Source organism: Arvicanthis niloticus, chromosome 5 (assembly GCF_011762505.2).
Source record: "Arvicanthis niloticus isolate mArvNil1 chromosome 5, mArvNil1.pat.X, whole genome shotgun sequence".
NCBI classification, from domain to species: domain Eukaryota; kingdom Metazoa; phylum Chordata; class Mammalia; order Rodentia; family Muridae; genus Arvicanthis; species Arvicanthis niloticus.
Window position 1 is genome coordinate 108,329,437 of NC_047662.1, and position 20,989 is coordinate 108,350,425.

The window sequence follows — 20,989 nt, forward strand, 5'->3', positions numbered from 1 at the left end:
TACTGAGAGATTAAAATAGTATACATAGTTGACAATGGGATGGTCCTCTAAAAATTTAGAGGGTAGAAATCACCCACAACCATGTAATTAGAAAGGCTATAAGCCCTTCCCTGCAGCTGTCTGTACACCATTCACGTAATAGCTGCCAAGTCTTATTGGGATCAAAGACATGATTGTGTGCTCTTCCAGAATGTGAGAAGGGATATGGAAATGACATCAAAAAGTTCTTCAGGAACCATCAGAAATGAGCATCTTACAAACTCATTTGTCAGTGTTCATATTTTCTAACTTATTTTCATTTTACAATTTATGTAGAATTGTTAAAGATACTTCTAATACCCTGGATTCTTGAACTCTCCTGAGAATGGAATGGCAGTATCTTTCTGTAATTTAGAGGTAGAATTTAAAGAAGTATCCAGGTTAAACTGTGTAATGCATGTGCTTATAACTTCCTAAGTGGCAGCAGAGGATGGGGTTCCAGAGGAAGACAGTGGGACCATCCTGTTACTAATCTTTCTGTATTTATAGACATACCAACCAAGGATGCACTTTGGAATCCTTTAGATGTGTTTACAATGAATTTGTCCCAGATTTAGAATGGGAGCCAGAATGCATACATGATTAATAGCTGAGGGCTATATAGTTTTCAGAATATGAGTAATTGGTAGCTTTTCACTGTTACAGATGGAACAGAATCAATTTCATGAGTATATGATTATATAAAATGTAGCTTTTTTGGATATTTTTATAGTTGTTCCTATGTGTTAGGGTATAGTGAAACAGAGACAATAATACACCTGATATATATTAAGACTACAAAAGATGGAGCTGGAGGGTGAATTCATACCAGCTTGCCTGTTCCAAACTCTCACCTCAAAAGTTCTGTTTCTATAAAATTCGAACATGGCAGAAATGTTTTGGTAAGGCATTTACTCAGTATTTGTTTTGCATTTAGGTTCTAACTGATGAAAAGCCTTTTGGCTAGTGGCTTTTGACTTATTTCATAAATAATAATTTAAATAGGCAAATGAAGGTGGTATATATTGTGGAGATTAGCACCATTGCAATTGAGAAAGGCCCAGGAGACTCATGAAATACTTCTCTGTGAATATCAGTGATGGCATTTTCGAAGACTATCCATCAACTAAAGAGGAAGTGATGTAACCTTTAATGCTACAACCTTTTAATATAGTCTTTCATGTTGTAGTGATCCCCAAAGTAACATTATTTCAATGATACGTCATAACTGTAATTTTGCTACTCTTGTGAATTGTAGTATGTAGTATATGATACAGGATATCTATTATTTCAATGATACGTCATAACTGTAATTTTGCTACTCTTGTGAATTGTAGTATGTAGTATATGATACAGATATACTGTATAGTATACAGGATATCTGGTGTGATTCCAGTAGAGCTTACAACACAGAGGTTGGGAACCACTGCCACAGCTGGACAACCTGTATTCATTCTCTGACAAGAACTATCTATGCATGTGTTAAAGGTCCCATTAAAGTTGAAACCATATTAGCCTAGTAAACCTACTCTCCTAGACTCTGAAGAACTCTTATCATTTACAACTGGTCAGTGGTTTTTAGGCCTTCTCTATACATTTACAGAGGGAAAGAGTGAGAGCAAGAGTGAGAGCGAGAGCGAGAGCGAGAGGGGGAGAGAGAGAGAGAGAGAGAGAGAGAGAGAGAGAGAGAGAGAGAGAGAGAGAGAGACTCCTGCTGACATGATGTGAGGCATTTTACTTAATTGCTTAATTTTCAGTTGTGGTATTCTGCTGTAACCCAAGTTACAGTCTTTCCAGTTTCATTGCCCTTAGGATAGACATTTTGTTCATTTCATCCAGCAAAAACTGAGAATTCCCATAAGGTCCATACAGTAATACATTCCTTATACCGAGACAAATAAACATGGAGAGATGTATATTCAGAATCAAATTATGTATCAGTGTTCAAAAGAGACAAGTAGAATCAATAGAATGAGATCAAAAATAGAGCCAATCAACAGACAGTGCAAGTGCAAGCTGGCTGAAATTCTCAGTGGAATACAGTCTGATCTTTTGAGCTTGAGTTGTCTCTGTCTTCTCACACATATGCTTGCCATGGCATGTGAGTCATGCACATACAATATAACTCTAGAAGATATTCTATTCTGAGTACTGTTACATTAAAACTAACAGTGTTATAAATCCTAATATTATTCATTTTATATTGACATACATATAATGCTAATATTACAATAAATGTATAGTATATGAATATATAAGCTATGCTGATTAATAAAAGTCTATCTTTTATTATCTATCTGATTACTATCTTCTCTTTTTAAAGCCCTGTTAAGTTTTGCAGAGAAGGCCTTTGGATGACATTAATAGAGTTTACAATAACGGTTTTTAAAAATAAAATTCTAAATAATGGCTTGTATACAAGCAAGCAAAAATGGAAAAAAACATATATAGCAATATTTGAGTACATAAGGTCTCAGTCATCATTTCAGAAGATCAAGCCAACGAGAGCTGATGTGCTCACAGAATAAGGAAATCATTTTCAGGTAATGATATATAATCACCCCATGCAAAAAATTCATCTCTTGAGGTTAGTTACAATAATTTTTCTTAATGTATCAAGACATTATATGGGTCTAATATGTCTTTACCTTTTTTGCATCCTTCTGCTATTTTGTATATCCTTTGTTGGTCCTAGATATTCTTGGAGCTCGAGTTTGAAGTTAACTGTTTAGGTTTTATCAGAGGAATAGTTGAGATATGCTAGAGTATAGCACCAGAGGGAAATCTTTTCAGTCGACAGAGCTGCAAGCTGTAAGTTTGTCCATGCATCCAGTCCATACAGAGTTTGATATGCTTAAAGGCACACACATAAAGGGCTGACTTGTTTGGGATGTTCGGAGACTACAAAATGTAATTTTGGAAGACTGGAGAAATGAAAGTTTGAGGAAAGATCATGGTGGTAGTCAACTGGTTATGGACCCAAAGTATCAGAATGTTCTCACTTGGTGTTAACATCAATCAGAGAATGTCTTCCAAAGAAGACTGTTCAATACACAGACAGGGAGTGTTTGCTATTCACAGAAGTTAAGAGTGAGTGCCTGATGTTTATTCATTAGGACTGTAGTTCACAGCCCAGAAGTCAAGCCTAGTGACTGATAACTACCTATAACTATCACCAAGGACCTGACATCCATTCATTTTGTCCTCCATGGTCAACCACATATGCACAGATGCACATACACACACACACACACACACACACACACACACACACACACACACCCCACACATAAGAATATGTGCTAATCCAAACAAATATATGCAGATGAACATGAATACACTCATAAATAAACAATTTTTAATAAAACAATTAACCAGAAGAGAGGTGGAAAGATTGCAAGGGCCAAAGGGTCAGGGAGTTTGCTGTGGAAGTGTGTCCCCTAGTGATGTCAGAAGATACATCCATAAAGTCTTGCCAACAGACACTATCCAAAGGTGAGCTGAACAAAGATGATACCAATGAACACACCAAAGTGAATAGGGAAAAGCCCATAAGGCCTCAGTCCTACACCAAGAACTACAGACAACTAAGATATGCTAGAAGCAAAGGAGGTCCTCTTCCCTAGAAGATTGTCCACTGCCAAATGGTCAGCCCAGAAAACATATATACATGTAATATTATGTGGCTGAGCAGGTTATATATACAATATATATATATATATATATATATATATATATATATATATATATATATAGTATATATATATACACATATATATGTATATTATATATACATGTGTATATATATTCCAATAAAGTAAGACCAAACTTAACAAAGTTAAGAAAAAACAAAACAAAACAAAACAAACCACAATTAAATGTTTAAAGGGAGCCTTGTCCTAGAAATGTCTGTGTGACTCACTCCTTTGGTACCAGTGTCTATGAAATGGGTCAGTGAGCTGTGGAGCCATGCACCTGTGCTATTTTCTCTCAGTTTCAAGTTCACGTTTTTACCCTTGTGAAAATAGGTATAAAGACTTTAAGCATTTCCACTCTGCCTGATAGCACCTCACTATTATGTAAGTGGATCAATATGGAAAAGCACTGAAGGAGGAAACAGGGTTCCTTCCTGGTCCTATTGTACTTGTTCGGCCAGCTCCAACAGATTAATGGCTCTTCCACCTTTGGCCTTGGCAGTACAGAATGTCCCTCTTGTGGTTCTGTAGCCCAGCAGTGTCTTCATGGTATACCTCTCCACAAAGAATTTTCTCTAGAGCCTGGAAAGGAGGTTTCTTCTTCCATAAGGCAGGTGTTCAGTCAGCTCTGCCAACATGATGCCTACAGTCACTCAGTGAGCAACAGACATGCTCACATAAACAAGGACACAATCTTCACTATGGTATTATGAGGCCTCATCTTGACATTCCTTTCTCATCCTAGAGGGAGGTGGCAGCCATTCCTTATACCTACTGTGAATGGACTTCATAGGGTTCTCTTTATTTCATGCTACTCACATACACACTTCAGGTTAATAATTCTCTACACTAAATGTTTTCTGATAAAATTACTGTGTGGTTTCTCAACTCTGATTGAAATTTCACCACTCTACCATGGGAACAGTGCAGGGATCCCTGTGTGAGCCCAACAAGAATGATCTCCCTTTCACTGCAAAGGACTTTGCTATTGGTATTTTAAAGAATTACTTCACTAAATTTCTCAGGGAAATCTAAACTGAAGGATTCTTTCTTCATTCCTGGTGGATTGCACCTAGCCACTTAATGGCAAGTTGGTGGTCATTAGAACATAAAAAAGTCCACCTAGGAACCTGCTCAGTGGTAACTACAAATTCACAGCGGCCACAGTTGCAATAACATTTCAGAACGCTGACATTTAATCTAGATACTCTTCCATAATTGTCTCTAAATTCCATAATTGTTTCTAAAATCTTTATGTATCATAAATTATTTACAATGAAACCTCAATTTTTCCCAATTTAATGTTTAGATTGAAGCACAGGCATAAAATTTTTACTTAATTTATTTCACTTAATAAATTGTGATCCTATTTGTTCTCTTTTCCCACTCTTCCCAAATTCTCTCCACATTTTATTTATTTATTTTTCTTTTTTCAAGACAGAGTTTCTCTATGTAGCCATGGCTATTCTGGAACTCACTCTGTAGACCAGGCTGGCCTTGAACTCAGAAATTCACCTTCCTCTGCCTCTCAAGTGCTGGGATTAAAGGCGTGCGCCACCATTGCCAAGCCCTCCTCACATTTTAAACAATAATGCTCTCGTCTTTATTCTCTCTTCAAGACTGATGCATCTATTTCTCTTTTAGTTGAAAAGATCCTTCCTTCTCCTACTTACATAGCTCTCTTCATTGTTCTCAGAGAAACTCATCTATGATTTAGTCTGCTACTCCTCAAAAATAGACAGAACCTCTTTCCAGAGCCTGAGACTGAAAATAGACTTCATATCACAAGAGAACTATGATGCCAAAGTGGATAATTAAATAGGCACCAGACATCATTGCTCTTAAAGTCAGTACTGCAGTCTGTAATGGAGAATCCCCTAAGAGTGGTTGCTCGAGAGCTGTAGAGTAGTCAGTGATGACGGTCATTTCTATAATGAGTAAAATTAAGAGGCCATTCTGGTGTTCTTTTCCACACAGGGTCATATTTCATAGAGCTGGTTGGCTGTTTCTTCCATTAGCTGACAGCAACTTCTCAGTGTACTCATTTAAACATCTCTGAACACCATGGTACTTGAAGTTTCTATAAAACTGCAAGCATGTTATAGTTGTTCATTTATCTACTACTTTTTAAAACAGCGGTGTACTGTGAACATTTTTGAAATGTCAGTGATTATATTTCTAAAGCATGATGTTAAAGAATAGACAGATGGATGGTTGGTGGATGGAGGGATGGATGGTTGGATGAGTAGATAGATAGATAGATAGATAGATAGATAGATAGATGCATGAATGTGTGAATTTATAGAAAGATGGTGGGTGGACGGATGGATATATGTATGTATGAGTGGCTGGCTGGCTGGCTGGGTGGGTGGATTGGGAGAGAGACTGGTGGGTGGGTAGATAGTTGGGTAGATAAACTCAGACATTCCTTCTTATAATAGCTCATAGGAAAAATCATTGTATTACCAGACTTCTCTACAGTAATAACCTGTCCATTCTGAAGTGAGAACCAGTGGTCATAGTCAGGCAGCCCAATGTCAGTTCTGACTGAAGCTCCAGTCTTTGCCCCTCCCTGAGATGCACACCCTCCAATGGTTCACTTGGCTTCTTTCAGGCACCTCAATTTTCTTCTAGAGAATATTTGGAAATGCTAGACAAAAGGGCCTGGGCTCTGCAGTCATTCATGCTGATCTATTTCCTGAAAGTTTGACTGTTCTGAGGAATGTGTGTTCCTGTCTCTCTTTATCATTTCCACAATGGGAATACTGAAACACTGCAGACATTGTCTTGCTCCTGGAGACTGCAGGATTATAGGCCCAAAGCTTCTGAGTGATTCTTGACCCTGCGGATTTCATGCCCAGCATCCCTGGCCTGCTTTAGCTGTGCAATGCATCTCACCTGCCTCCTCTTGCAGGCACTCCTGAGATGGACAAGAAAGGCACTAAGGAGACACACTCAGTGAAGCCCTTGGTTTTGTGTGCTGTGCATCTCTCCAGAAAGGCAACACTAGTCTCAGGTAACAGTCTGACCTTGAGACTGTATATAATGTAGAATGCATATAATGTAAAATGTATACAGTATAGAGTATGTACAAGGTACAATGTATACAAGAGACAGTGTATACAAGGTACAGTGTACACAATGTACAGTATATATAATATACAGTGTATACAATGTATAGTGTATAACCTGTATAATGAAGCTGTTTCAGTTTTTCATGTAGAGGGGTGGACCCCTGCTCTAAAGAGTATTGCAGGGCGTGTCTTCTTTATCAATCCCAGTTGCCTGCACACCAAAATCTCATACATGAGGACCCAAGGCAGGAGTGTTGCTCTTTCAGTAAAACAATGTTGTCCCACAGTTACCACACAAAGTGTCCCAAGGAGTGTGACAATGGTGCCTCTGTATGTAAACCAACTGTGGCTTGGATCCAGCCTGCTTTTTACCTGACACTCTCCAGCACCACAAGCTCCGGAATCCCAGATGCCACTCTCGGTGAAGGGCCCATCATTGGGATCTGGAGGCAGGAAGAAATGAGTGTGAGTGGAGAAGCCTGCCCAGGAGCGACTCGGTGGAAAGCACACATGCACACACATGTGTGGTTTCCATGTCCCAGCAGGTTTCCTTAGCCTGGAACCATCCAGCTGGGATTCAAGAAGACAAGGAAGGTGAGAGACACTAATGACATCTGAAAGCCTGCCTTCCACACACACTGTAAGAGGATGGCTTTGAAAAACAAAGTGGGTCAGAGGACCCACTCCCAGGTGTGCCCTGCCTCAGGCTTTTGACCTCACAATAAGATATCATCTGCAACGTTCACTTCTGAGAACCCCATGACTGAATTATGAAAAACAATGTAAAATAAAAACAAATCTAACAGTGTTTTGGGTTTACAGTTTTTTTGTTGGATATTCACAGCTGTACTTGGGTATATGTTCTGACTGTTCTGAGGAATGTGTGTTCCTGTCTCTCTTTATCATTTCCACAATGGGAATACTGTGGATAGACAGTCCTATAACGACACATGAGTCCTTCCCTGACCCATCACTAGGCTACTTCTGTGGCCAACATGAAATGGAACCAATGACAGGCTGTAAGACCATGTCACACCAGCGCCTGTTGCTTCACAACTCACCCTCCAGCAGCCCCAGGTGTCACAGGAGGAAGGGTCACAAGAGCAGTCTGTGTCTTTGCCACACTCTGACAGAAGGGATGCTGTGCTGTGCTGGCAGCACAGTGTCAAAGGCTGCCATGGCATCTGCTTCAATCCCAGTGAGTGCACACATGCAGGAATTCAGGGGTTCAGAATACAGTCTGGTCAACTTCATAATCTCTCTGGCCTCCTGTCACCAAATCTGACATCCCAGTGTGGAGTGCCAATCACTCCCCAACATGAGTCCATTCCCAGAAATGCCCAAGGGAGCCCACAGTTCACTAAAATGCAGTCCTATCTGAAGCACCGGAAAGTGCTGCTTATGAGTGGCCTTGAAGGAATTTGAGGATACTGGAAGGATATGGTGTACAAACAGGGAGCCCTTCAAATTGTCCTGCTAATGAGCTGTGGAGATTGCTGTGGTTAAGAGCACACATTGGTCTTGCAGAGGACCTGAGTTCTTGTTGAGTATCTCACAACTGTCTGGAAAAAGATGCTGGGGATCTAGTGCAGACTTCCTGTCTCTATGGGTACTATACTCAAATATAACACTTCCCCCCACCCCCCACTGCCCTCCATCATGAAGTCATCAGAGTCATCACTGTAGTAATGCTAGGCTAAGGTTTCCTCCTGGAGAAACCACTTAGAGGGATTTTGTTTTGTTTTGTTTTGTGTGCTGTGAGGTTTTTCTATCCCACCTGTATTCAGAGCATGTCTTTTGGTTTAATTTTCCACTCATTTACCCACTTGGAGAATTCTCTCTATTCAAGACATATAATGACAAGCAAATTCATCACGGAACTCAGTGAAGAGTAATACATGGCTTTATGTTTTACTATTGGATTTTTGATTATTAATGATGCTTTAAAAAGTGTATACATATGCATAACACACAAAGGAATATGCTATTTCATAAATATTCATACATAAATTTATATTTTGTATGTATTTACTACTTTGCATTTTATGTTGATTTAAATGAAATAGAAATATTAGTCAATGAGATCATTTTTATAAAATGTAAATGAATTATTTAAATATTTTAAAGTTTAACCAGGTATATACCTAATCATTTAGCAAGTATATCAGTAGCAGTTTAAGAAAAGGTTGTTTTTGTCAGTCAATCTTTACATTACAATTGCAAAATGATTAAAATGCAAGAACGCTTGTAGACTTTACTTTTTCCACTAACCACGTTTATTTTACAATAAACAGAAATCATATATTACTAGCCCATTTATATTAATATGTGATTGAGTGGTCGTAAAGAAAGGAAGAACACCGTAACTGGAGATCTCAGAATGAGCACTTTTTTCATCATCAGTGTTATGGCATTAGAGCCATTTGCAGGTTTCTCATGATGGAAATTTTCTCACTTTCAACAAATAAGAAAGACTATCTCTGGTGATGAATCCCAAAGCTAAAAATGATGGAAATGATCTCATGCATAGCAAAGTGGAATTTATCCAGTATGGTATCCCACAGTTAGGATACTTCACTCCCAACATTTTTGTTCTGACATATGGATGTATAGTTAGTACTGCTGCCACATGATACAAGTTAATGTGAGGAGGTCCTGTTGGGTTCCAGTTCATAGTTCATCCACATTCAAATTACATGGGTGCAAATTGAAGGACTTAAGTAAACATTTCTTCCTTTCAGCCTAGTAAGTTGTCTTCACTGAATTCCTACACAATCCTGGGTGTGTGAGTGTGTGTGTGTGTGTGTGTGTGTGTGTGTTTGTAAATGGTCAGAATCCTGTCACTGGAGTGTCACTTGGACCTGTAGGTGAACTACTCATTGATTTTAATTCCATATGAAATTCTTTACAATGAAAAGGACTGAAGCAATGAGTAGCCATTGGTAGTCTTTTCCTTGGAATCACATCACTGTAGACAATTGTGTTATTTCTGTTCTCCCAAGAAAGCTTAGTTTAACATAGAGGCAGCAATAAACACGTCTTTGATTTATAGTCTGCCACAGACCTGTTGAGTGTTAAAAAGATGACATAATGGTAAACATGTGATATTAATAATTTAATCACTACTCCTTTATGTAATTTTATATTTAATCCATAGACATCCACATATATTTTCATTTTGTGATTCAGAGTATTAAAGCATACTGAAATATCTAGGAAACTAAAACCTACAGTTATGTCTTCTTTGGTATTTGTAAGTGGGAAGTTTTAAGACATGATTCCACTGATGCCAAAATCTGTACATGCTCCAGACCTCTGTTATGCTCAGTAAATAGTTGGTATATCATTGAATTTTTTAAAAAATATTTTGATCTATATTTACTGAATTTAAAAATTCATAACTAAATAAATATGTGCTTAAAGACTTTTAAAAGGAAGTAAAAATTACATAAAGAAAAAACTGAAGAGGTATGATATAATAATTTAAACTAATTTTAAAGATTTTTATAAAAGTTATCAATTGGGTCTAGGTGTCTCAAAAGGAAAAGTCATTTTTACTAGCTAGAAGCTGTATTTCTTAATTCCCTCTTTCTCCTTTTTTTTTCTGAAGAGATGAAAGGAAAAATCTTTTGTTTGTTTTTTAAATCATGTATTTATTTATTTACACTCCAGATTTTATTCCCTTCCGAGTCTACCCTCGGACTTTTCCACATCCCATACCTCCTCCCCACCCCCCTGTCTCTAAAAGGATGGCCCGACCCCCCACCCTCCACCACACCAGACCTCAAAACTCCCTGGGGCCTCCAGTCTCTTGAGGGTTAGGTGCAATATCTCTGACTGAACCCAGACCCGGCAGTCTGCTGTATATGTGTTGGGGGCCTCATATCAGCTGGTGTATGCTGTCTGGTTGGTGCTGAAGTGTTTGAGAGAACGCAGGGTCTTTAAAGAATTTCTGTTCTGTGTCATGAAGTGCTATGTGCCATAGATATAGCAGTGAAAATGACAGGCATGTCGCAGAACTCATGCCCCTGTACTTTGATGCATAAAAGAAGAGATGAACAAGTGAATGAACAGTCTCAAACAATGATATGTAGAAAGTTAAGTGTGTCTTGAGACATAACACCATTAGTCAAAGAAACTGAGATTCTGAGTGCTGTACTTTTAGAAGCAGGGCCCTGCTTACCTAATAGAAGATATGGTCTCAGAAATGTTTGTATTTGCAGAGGGGTCTGGGGAAAGGGCAATGAGTTCAGGCAATTCTTCAGGCAAGGTGTGAACTCTTACTTAACATCCCAGGTGCTCAAATGTACCACTTGGCACAGGAATAAAATGGCTTCCTGCTCAGCAAGCTGCCCAGGACCAGATTATGAACAGAAGTCACTACAGCATGACTGCTAAGCTCATGTGCCACTCCAGTAGGTCACAGCCAGCAGCTACACTCCCTCGACACCAGGACACTCTGTCTGCCCTCTGCTTCATTCTGTCTTTGCAGGAGGCACTTCCTCTATGAGAAAGCACTAGTGCCTGAGGCTGGCAGACACATAAATAGGAGTTGGATGACATGAGAAGAGTGTGTAGTTCTTTAAGTCCTGTGCCCAATATGGGGCTCCAGTTGTCTCATCCAAGGATCAAGAAATCCAATTCCTATGAATTTATTACCAGTAGTCTGCCCTCTACAAATACTTTATTTTTGACAATTTTATACATGTAAATATCTTGATCATAGCCACCCCAAATTCTGCCCAGTACGTCCCTCTCATCTTCACAGCTTTTGTCTCTTGTGGGTTCCAGAAGTCCTATTGCATCATACTGAGGAGTCGTTCATTCCACGCTCATTCCACGACATACTGGGCACCTTATGCAGAGCTCTGCTGTGCTAAATGAACTAGTGTGGGGTTCAGAGAGGCTGGATGCAGAAGCCCCACCTGTACCTGCCTCAGTCTCTCCCTTTGCTCCTGGTCCTGAGCAGGAATGCGAGAGGCCTTGCCTGGATGTCTGGGTCTGCCCTTCAGTGGACAGCTCCCTTCCTAGGTCAGACTCAGGAGAGACAGCAGATTCTTATTTGGGTTGGAAGTTGGGGACATGACTGAGAAGAGAGTTGTGGCTGAGAAGAGAAGCTGTGGTCAGCCCTGTGCTGAAACATGGTGCATTTAGGGAAGGAAGAGGATGAGAAGCAGAAGTGTGATTTGATCCCAGAGGTAAAGGGAAGGTTTTAAGGTCAGGGGAGGTCAGCTGCTGCTCTTCACAGGGGATGAGGATGAGCATGGAAACTTACAATATAGACCCCTGTCTTCTTTTTCAAATAACACGCTAGACCCCTCTGTTGTGATAAGCTCATGGTTACTCAGAATAAAACCGTATTTTCCTGCTTCCACTGCAGTCCAATGTGGTTCTGTGTGGCCAATGGAGGTAAGGAGATTTCCAGGAGTGACCTAAAAGGGATGGGCACACTTTATTCTGTAATTGTAGAGAGATCATGTAATGGCTGGATGTAGTGTAACTATGTGGGAGTGTAGCCTCATTGGACTCTGAGATGACCTTACACTGGCAACTACTCAGGACATAGCAGAAAGACCATAGTGTTAGGCTGCTCAAATGGATTTCATGTAAAATACATTTTTTCATGTTTAAATCATTTAATTGTGGAATGACACCATACTGTTTTTGGGATTAACAGTCAAACTTAATTCTAATCCATAACAGTATTCGACCTAGTAACAAAGTTGGAGGCCACACAGTTTAGGCAAAAGGAGATGATACAGATGATGATGATGATGATGATGACGACGACGACGACGACGACGATGACGATGACGATGACGGAGGATGACAACTACTACGACTACCACTAGTACTACTACTACTATAATGATACCTTCCTACACCTTTTGAGACAAAACTTGCCATCTGAACCACTGTACTCTACTGGACTTGTACAGGATGTAGAACTGCAGCCAAACTACTGACTAGACTCCAGGACTATTAAGAAAAGCACCATGGTCATTTAAGGACTCATTCTTTCCCAGACCCTGCCTTAGTCTTGGAAGTTGATTTGAAGTAACTATAATGGCAAATGTCCATTTTTATCTCAGGTCTCACTGAATACAAACCCCATTTAGGGCTGTATTCAATTGTTTTTTTCAAAAGTTCTGTTCAATTTAAATTTTTATTCTTAAAAAGTTTTGGTATATATTAAGATGAAATTGAGATTTTTTTTCTCATTAGATTAACCTTCCTACTGTAAAAGTTGAGAATTTGGTATTTGGGGTTGATACCGACAGTTATAAAATAACCTAGTTTACATGTGATAGTTTGTATTTAACTGAAACCAACAGTTATAAAATAATCTATTTTACGTGTGATAGTTTGTATTTAATTTTTCTATTCATTATCTATGGTTGTATTTATACAATTTTTACTTAATAATGTTTAAAGTTTTTTAAACACTTCACAAGTTCTGGTGTCTCCTGTTTCTTTTATGGTGTAGTAATAAAACCTGGATTGTGAGGTGAAAGCTGAAAGCAGGTGTCTAGGGCTTGACTCACCAGCTTAAGCCTTAGATACATTGTTCATATCAGTAATTGTCACTCTGTTCTGGGCCTCTGCAATGGAGTTAGAATGTTCCAGAGAGCATCCACTCCTTTATCTTGGGTTGTAGAGGAAGAATATACATGGAGTTTAGTTGAGCAGTGTCCAGCTCAGCTGTAGAGTGGTAGTAATAGACAAATGTATTGAGGCACACAGGGACACTTGTCATTGAAGCTGCTCTCCATTACTGTAAAGGGAACTCAGGGAGATCCAGTGCTCACTGCTGCCACAGACTGAGATTGACCCTGGAAAAGGAAACAGTATCTTCATAGTTTTGCTCAGATGTTGGGAGAGAAAATGTCTCAATTCTCCTTTGTCTATAGCAAAGAGATGATGTATAGAAAAGACTGAGCAGAGTTTGTGGAATGGATCAGGTGGCAAAGTACTTGCCAGTAAGTGTGAGGATCCAAGTTTCACAAAGATAGACCATGATGGGTGCCATGAGAAGGAAGAGACTGGGTTCTTTATGGCAGAGTGGTTTTCCATCTCATCTCTTTCCTCCAGCTCTCCTCCTTCCTTGGGAGTATGTTTTTTTCCTAATCAGCCATTCTTGCTTTTTATGAAAATGGAAGTCTACAACTCCTCGAGGACAGAAGATCCTAGAAACCCTCCCGAGAGTCTTTTGAACCTTGTTACCATCTAATATCAGTGGTGTCCATTTCCAAAGCTTAATATGTACACTTTCCTAAAGAGCATCACATGAGCTGGAGCTATGGTTGAAAAACCTGAAGCTTGGTGGTAGATGGGAGAGCTTACCCACTTATGATGCTTAAGTCTATATGTTCAGTTCTCAGGACCTGCAAAAGGAAGAAAAAATAAGAGTTTGGACGGGTAACATACATAATGAAGGAAGCTTTTTCAACATCAAATTGGTAAATAGTAAAAACTACAAACTAAAGTGTAGTGGAATTTCCCCTGTTCATTTTAAATATTAATACAACAAGTAGCCTGTGATTGGACAGGAAAAAGGCGGGAGGAGAAAAGATTTGGAGAGACAGGTGTGACACAGGTGAAAGAAATGAAATGGAGGATAAACAGGACAATTCAGATTCTGCATGGCTTTAAACATCCACAGGTAGCCATAATATCATATAGGAATAGAATAATTGGGGTAAGTTGTTGAGTCTGGGTGGGCAGCTTGTATCATTATCATTTGGCCCTGAATTCATTCTGTGGGCATCTTGTGAACTGAGAATTTACTGATATATAAATCTGACTGATTAATTATAAGCGTCTAGAGTTTTGATTTACTGGCTTACTGGGATTTGGGATGGTGAAACACAGGAGGTGGACAGCTGAGCAAGGACAGGCGGCTCTGAGGCTGGAGAACCAAAGAAGGAAAAACTGCCAACTGGGGCTAACCAAGAGGCAGCGCGACTGGCAGGCAGAGAGTAGCCGTGTATAGTGTTGGAACTTGCCATTCATTTTTAATATTTTCTGCAACAGGTGAATTAAGGTGTTTGCAAGAATCCACTAAGTCATTAGCCTGAGTGTTAGAGTTTTATCTTTTTAAGTGAGTAGCTGGTTAGCTCTGTGACAGTCACATGGACTCAAACACTTCTTGAAGCAAAGAAGGCTCTGAGGGACCCTGCTGTGAGAAGTGCAGGCTGCTCTGAGTCAGAGACTGGAGAATGAAAGCTGTCTACTTCTTGAGGCAGAAATTGATTGAACTGTGAATTTATAAAATTGGGATTATTTGCTTTTTAGAATAATTTATACACAGATTTTGTCCGAATCATGTGGGAAATTTCACCTGCCGTTTGAAACTGGGATAGGGAAAATTAGTCACTGACCCCAAGCACAGCAAGCAGTGATCATTACTTGCTATGCTCAGGTATTAATTAATAATGTCTGTGGCTCCATGTAGACAGCCAAAGAGATAGATGGTATAACCAGATGGCTGCTCTAGGCAGAGAGCTGAACAAGTTATATTGCTCTAATATGCCTTACAGGATACTCAAATTTTGTGTAACGTGGGTTACTGAAATTTGAGGCAGCCGAACACAGGGTGTGGACAGCTGAGAAGGTACAGGCAGCTCTGAGTCAGGTGAACCAGAGAAGGGAAGACTGCTGACTGGGGCTAGTCAAGAGGCAGCAAGACTGCAGGGCAGAGAGCAGCTGGGTGTAGCCCAGGAACTTACTGATTATTTATAATATTTCTCACAAAACTAAATTTTAACCAAATAAAAATATAACATGTGCTGGTTAGTCAACAAAATGATGGACTGGGTATTAGGACTATCTTGTACCTCACTGGTACAAATTGGCATAATTATGCTCTAATTGTATTTTGAGAGAAAAGTTTCATTTTAACAGGAAGGGTGATGTGTAGGAGGAGCTAAGGTAGGAGGAGTACTGAGAGCAAGAAAAGGAGTAAGAAGAGGAGGAGAAGAAGGATAGGAGAAGCTAGGTGATGAAAGAGAGAAAGAGGGGGGAGACAGGGAGGCAGATATTCATGTATCTCCACCAGTCAAAGATAGTTGTTATATCTAGGTCGGTCAGTGGGTTACACCTCTGATTGAACAATTCCAAACTTATAACGCTTATGATTAACATTATTTAAAAAAAATGTATAAATGCAAAAAGGAAAAGGGGGCATGTGATAGCGGTTTTCTAAGGGGGGTAGGGGGGAATGGGGAAAGGGGATGGCATCTGAAGTGTAAATAAAATATCTAATAAAAAAAAGAAACCAGCTTAAAAAATATATATATATATAAAACGTGTCAGTAAACAGATCATCCAATTAATATATAAGCACTTGATAACAGAAAAGAAAGTTAGGCTACAAATGGGGGTGAGGAGGCTGGAGAGATGGCTCAGCAGTTATGAACACTGACTGCTTTTCCAGAGGACATGGGTTCAATTGCACATGGCAGCTTATAGCTGTCTGTGCCTCTAGTTACAGGGGATCTGACACTCTCACACAGAACTATATTCAGGCAAAACACAAATCAATGCTCATGAAATAAAAATGAATTATAATTTAAAAATAGGGCTGATCATTATAAAATATTTAAAAACCAGTCATAGCCCCATGCCAAATGGCAGAGAAAGAACATGTGGAATTGTCAGACTAAAGAACCCTTGTTTATAACACGTCCTTGTGAGCCAAAAAAAAAGCTGTCACAGTATTCCAATAACCAAGAAACATCTGGAAACTTGCTGATGTCTCTATTCCCAGGATAAGTCCCAGAGAGCCTGTCCACTGAAACCAAAGACTGCAATGTTATTATTAGCACTGTGGCCTGGCAGTTTAAGAGACCCATGGATGAGTACCATTGGTGGGTCACAAAGCTGTAGCTTGAAAATGCTCCTGGGTGTTCCACTCCACAGGGAGCATGTAGTCGACAGCCAAATTCAGTAAGATGATGAAGTTTCCAAACTGCGGTTGTATGGCAGATGGCTCTGTTCTCTGACATGGTGTGCCATTCAATGTAGCTGGCCTTCAGTAAAGGCAATGTAGTCTTTGCAAGAGCCAGGTGGGCCTGCCAGTGTAGCCATGATGTTCCAGTTATGATTTCCATGTTCCAAGAACCTTGACAGGAGCCTCTGCCATAAAATCAGTCCCTCATCCTTTTAGAATATTCCATCATGAGTTTTGGAAGGACAAGTAGTGATCTGGGCAGTGATCATTACTGGGTCTGAAGAACCAGCACACTGTTGACCATCAGTGGATAACGTGCTTGCCCTATAAGCATGAGGACTTGAGTTTAGACCCTTAGCATTTGTGTGAGAAGCCAGGCATGGCAGCCTGCAGTCTCAGCATTGGGAGGCAGAGATAGGTCAGACAACCTGTCAGTCAGTGAGCTCCAGGTTTAATGCACAAGGCATATAAACATACACTCAGGACCACACATAAGAAAGAAAAGTAAACAAATCTTTAGAGACAAAAAGCAAGATGAAAAGTCTAACGTGGAACAATTACATGCCTTGTAGCAGAGCTTATTTGAAAGCAGGACATGGTGGCCTCTACCTTTATTGCCAGCACCCAGGACAAAACAACACAACCAAACAAAATGAAACTGGGTGGCAGAGATGGCCTAGCAGTTGAGGGTACTTGCTGCTCCTCCAGAGGATCCAGGTTCAGTTCCCAGCACCTACAGGATGACTCACCACTGTGTCAACTCCAGTCCAAGAGGATCTGATGCAGTCTTCTGGACTCTGTGTGCAAAAACACATACAGTGAGAAAACACTCAGAAACATTAAAAACACACACAAAAATATAAATATGAAACAGGCTCAGAGGAGATAGCTCAGCTGTATTCACTCTTTTTTTTTAAATTCGATATTTTATGTATTTACATTTCAAATGTTATCCCTCTTTCCTGCAGTATTAACTCTTAACTGCACATTTTTGTACAGTTTTACTATATGTAATTAAAATGTTCTACTATAGATATCTATTGTTTTGCATTGAGGAACAAACTACAAAAACGACTGTCTCTTTTCTGAATAGGACACAACTATGCTTTCAAATACAGAAAAGTGAGTACAATCTTCTTCTTGCACATACAGATCAATACTGTCTGCCATGCTCCACTGAGGATATGCCATACACACTGTATGGGTTCCTTGGGAATAAAGCAAGGTCTGCAGCAGATTTTCCTTACACAAACATGCCTTAAGTGCTATGTTTACTACAGCTCACACACTAGGTAATCAGAGGAGCCTGTCAAAACTGTTATGTAGCAGCTTTCCTTGAGATTTGTCATGTTTTAAAATCTGCCTGCTTGGAAAATTCTTTTCTCACTCAACGTCACAGTCATAAGTGGGTTCAAGGTTTGCATGCTCTAACTCTCAAGCAGCAGTAGCCTGAAACTGATCCACGCCGGCATCAGACATGCTTTGCTCTACAAGGAGTCTGCATACTCAGCTCATGTTAGGAGCTGCAGTGAGCGTGACAGGAAGAAGACAACCCATTTTGGCTGCCAGAGCGACTGACGTGGCGACTCGTGGTTCCTGAAAATGACCCCCGCGAAGGATACATCTGCAGACACTCTCAGTTCTCACTTGGACTCTCCTAAATTGGGTTTCTAGTATATATAGTGAATTTAGATGGCTATCCTATCTGTGTAGGAAGCTGCTGTTAGCGATGGTATAATCCGCCATTCCAAGATGGCGCGAACATCGTGCAAAAAGGCAAAAGCACGCCAAAAGTCTCTGCCATCCAGGGGCGTATTATGGGTAATGAGTGAACAGCCAATCAGAAGTGAACACGTCACTCTAGGGTGTATTTAAGCTGTGCCTCTTCCTGTCTTTGGCCCTTCCATGGTCTTTTACGTTTGCTGATACAAGTAAAGCCTCGCTGTGGTGATACCCGAATTCTGCCTCTCGTGTCCTTGTTCATGGGCGGAGGGGACACGGGAGGGGTGCGCAACAACTGGTGCTGAAACCCGGGAGTTTCAAGGCAACATGGAGGCCCCCAAGTTTTGGGGCGGGTTAAAAGACTACAGGACAAGGTACACCTTTGGAAGATATGCCTGGGGTGGCGTTTGTGGCAAGCGGATTTAACTCACCGCTGCTGCTCCACTAGCTAGCCTCGTGCTTGCATTGCATTTGTTTTTAACTTATTTGTGTTGTGAGAAAGAGGGCCACTTTAGCATACCAGAACCAGGGCGTGTTAGCTGGCATCAGGCCAAAGAGCCTGGGGAGATAGAGTACTCAAAAGAAACAAGGGCTACTGCAGAGCTCATTAAGCTTATGGAACCTTCACCGGTGGGTGGAGAGAGAGCGGAGGACAAAAGGATCCTCCTTTATGACAGAATCTTTGGGGAACCAGAGCAAGCAATGCCAGTGATAGAACAGATGATCTTTGAAAATGCCACAGCTGAATGCGGTTTGGGAAACACCCTTACTAATGCAGGACTAGCGGCAGCTAGTTTACAGAGGGCTGCTGTCCTTCTCCAAGGTCAGTGACAAGATAGGCCCGAACCATGGCCAGGAAGGGAGGCTGTTTGTGCTTATTCCACAGGTGAAAACAATTCAATTTGGGTCCCTACACGGCTGGTGCAGATTGTGAAGAATGAAGCCAGATTGCAAGATGAGGACCCTGATTCTCCTGACACTGATGTTTGATTTGGCGATAAGTATACCACTGTGGGCCACAGTCAGATCTTGGCCTGTTCCCTTGCCAGTACATTCAAATGCTGAAGCACCTCCATTGTTTACAGCTATTGAGTGTTACTTGGTTGCCCGTCCTCAGGGCACACCGGCCAGCAGCCTGAGTTATAAAATGCTGCAAGTTTTCCATTAAATTTTACACTTTGTTTTGTGGCAGCAAAACTTTACAGCATAAAAGTAATCTACTTGGTGTTGATTTGAGAAAAAGAAGATTGCTTATATCGTTAAAGATTGGTTTTTTTGATTTGCCTATGTTTATAGAGAAAAGATACAACACGTGTCTTTTAAGGTTTACAGTTTAAATTTAAGGTTTAAAGTTAAGGTCAAAATCACACAGTTCAGGATTAGCCAAGCCTCAGAGAACAGGCCTGAGGGAGGTTAAGCGCATTTACATTTGAATTAAGACAATGCAGACTTAGCTGCAGAAGCCCAGGTGCTAAGCATTCCCTTTTGTCCTGGGTCTTTACAACCTGGTCCTAGAAATGTGCTTATGGAAATTTGTCTCTTGTCCTCATTGTTTCTTGTGAGAAGAGGGATAAATCTAAAAACCAAAGACTTTACAACAGTCAGTGGGCTAAAAGTTATGATTATGCTGGAGAAATTAAAATTATGCCTACTTCCCTCAATGAGTATAGCTGTACCTGCTGATAGAATATGGTTCAAATTGTTTTAATTCTTTATATTTAAAATTGTTAAAAATGAGATACCTTGGATTTCTCTAATATATGTAACAATTATTAGAGAATAAGATTGGCTTTTATCTGATATATTCATTGGACTAAAAAAGATTGGTTATTAAATTAATCCAAAATAAAGTTCAAATTTAAGATTTATACAGCCTAACTTGCCTACTCCAGCTGCCATTTCAGTAAATGCTTATAGAATTTTATAGATATAAAAGATGTTTTATACCTTCCCTTTACGTTTCTGGTAAAGGTGAGAGATTTACAGTTAGTAAATTTATTCATAATTTTTAAGAGCCCATGAAGCGATATTTGTTAAAAATAATTGCTTCAGAAAATGGTTAATTGTTTTACATTTTATATATACAAATATTGTTGCTGCTTTAATACAAAAAATTAAGAGGTTAAATCTTTTGGTGTGTATTATTCATTGTGTGAAACTTTATTAGTGGATTTCTTTAAAAGGGTTTTTTCTGCAAGCCATTGTTCCAATATAACGAGCTTTAAAAAAATTTTTAGAGTACTTGTTACTCCAAAAAAGGATTCAAAGACAGTGTCTTTCAATATTTGAGACCTCAGTTATATCCTAATCAGATGGGGCTCGCGAGATGGCTCAGCCATTAAAGACTGGACTTAATTTAAAATATAAAGGCTGAACTCCCAGCAACTACATGGTGGCTCACAACCATTTGTGGTGGGGATCTAACACCATCTTCAGACTTGTGAGTGTACATACAAAAAGAAAATGATTTACTTTTAATCTTGATTTGCTCGTAGTGATTTTTAAAAGTTGTTAAGAGATATTAATTG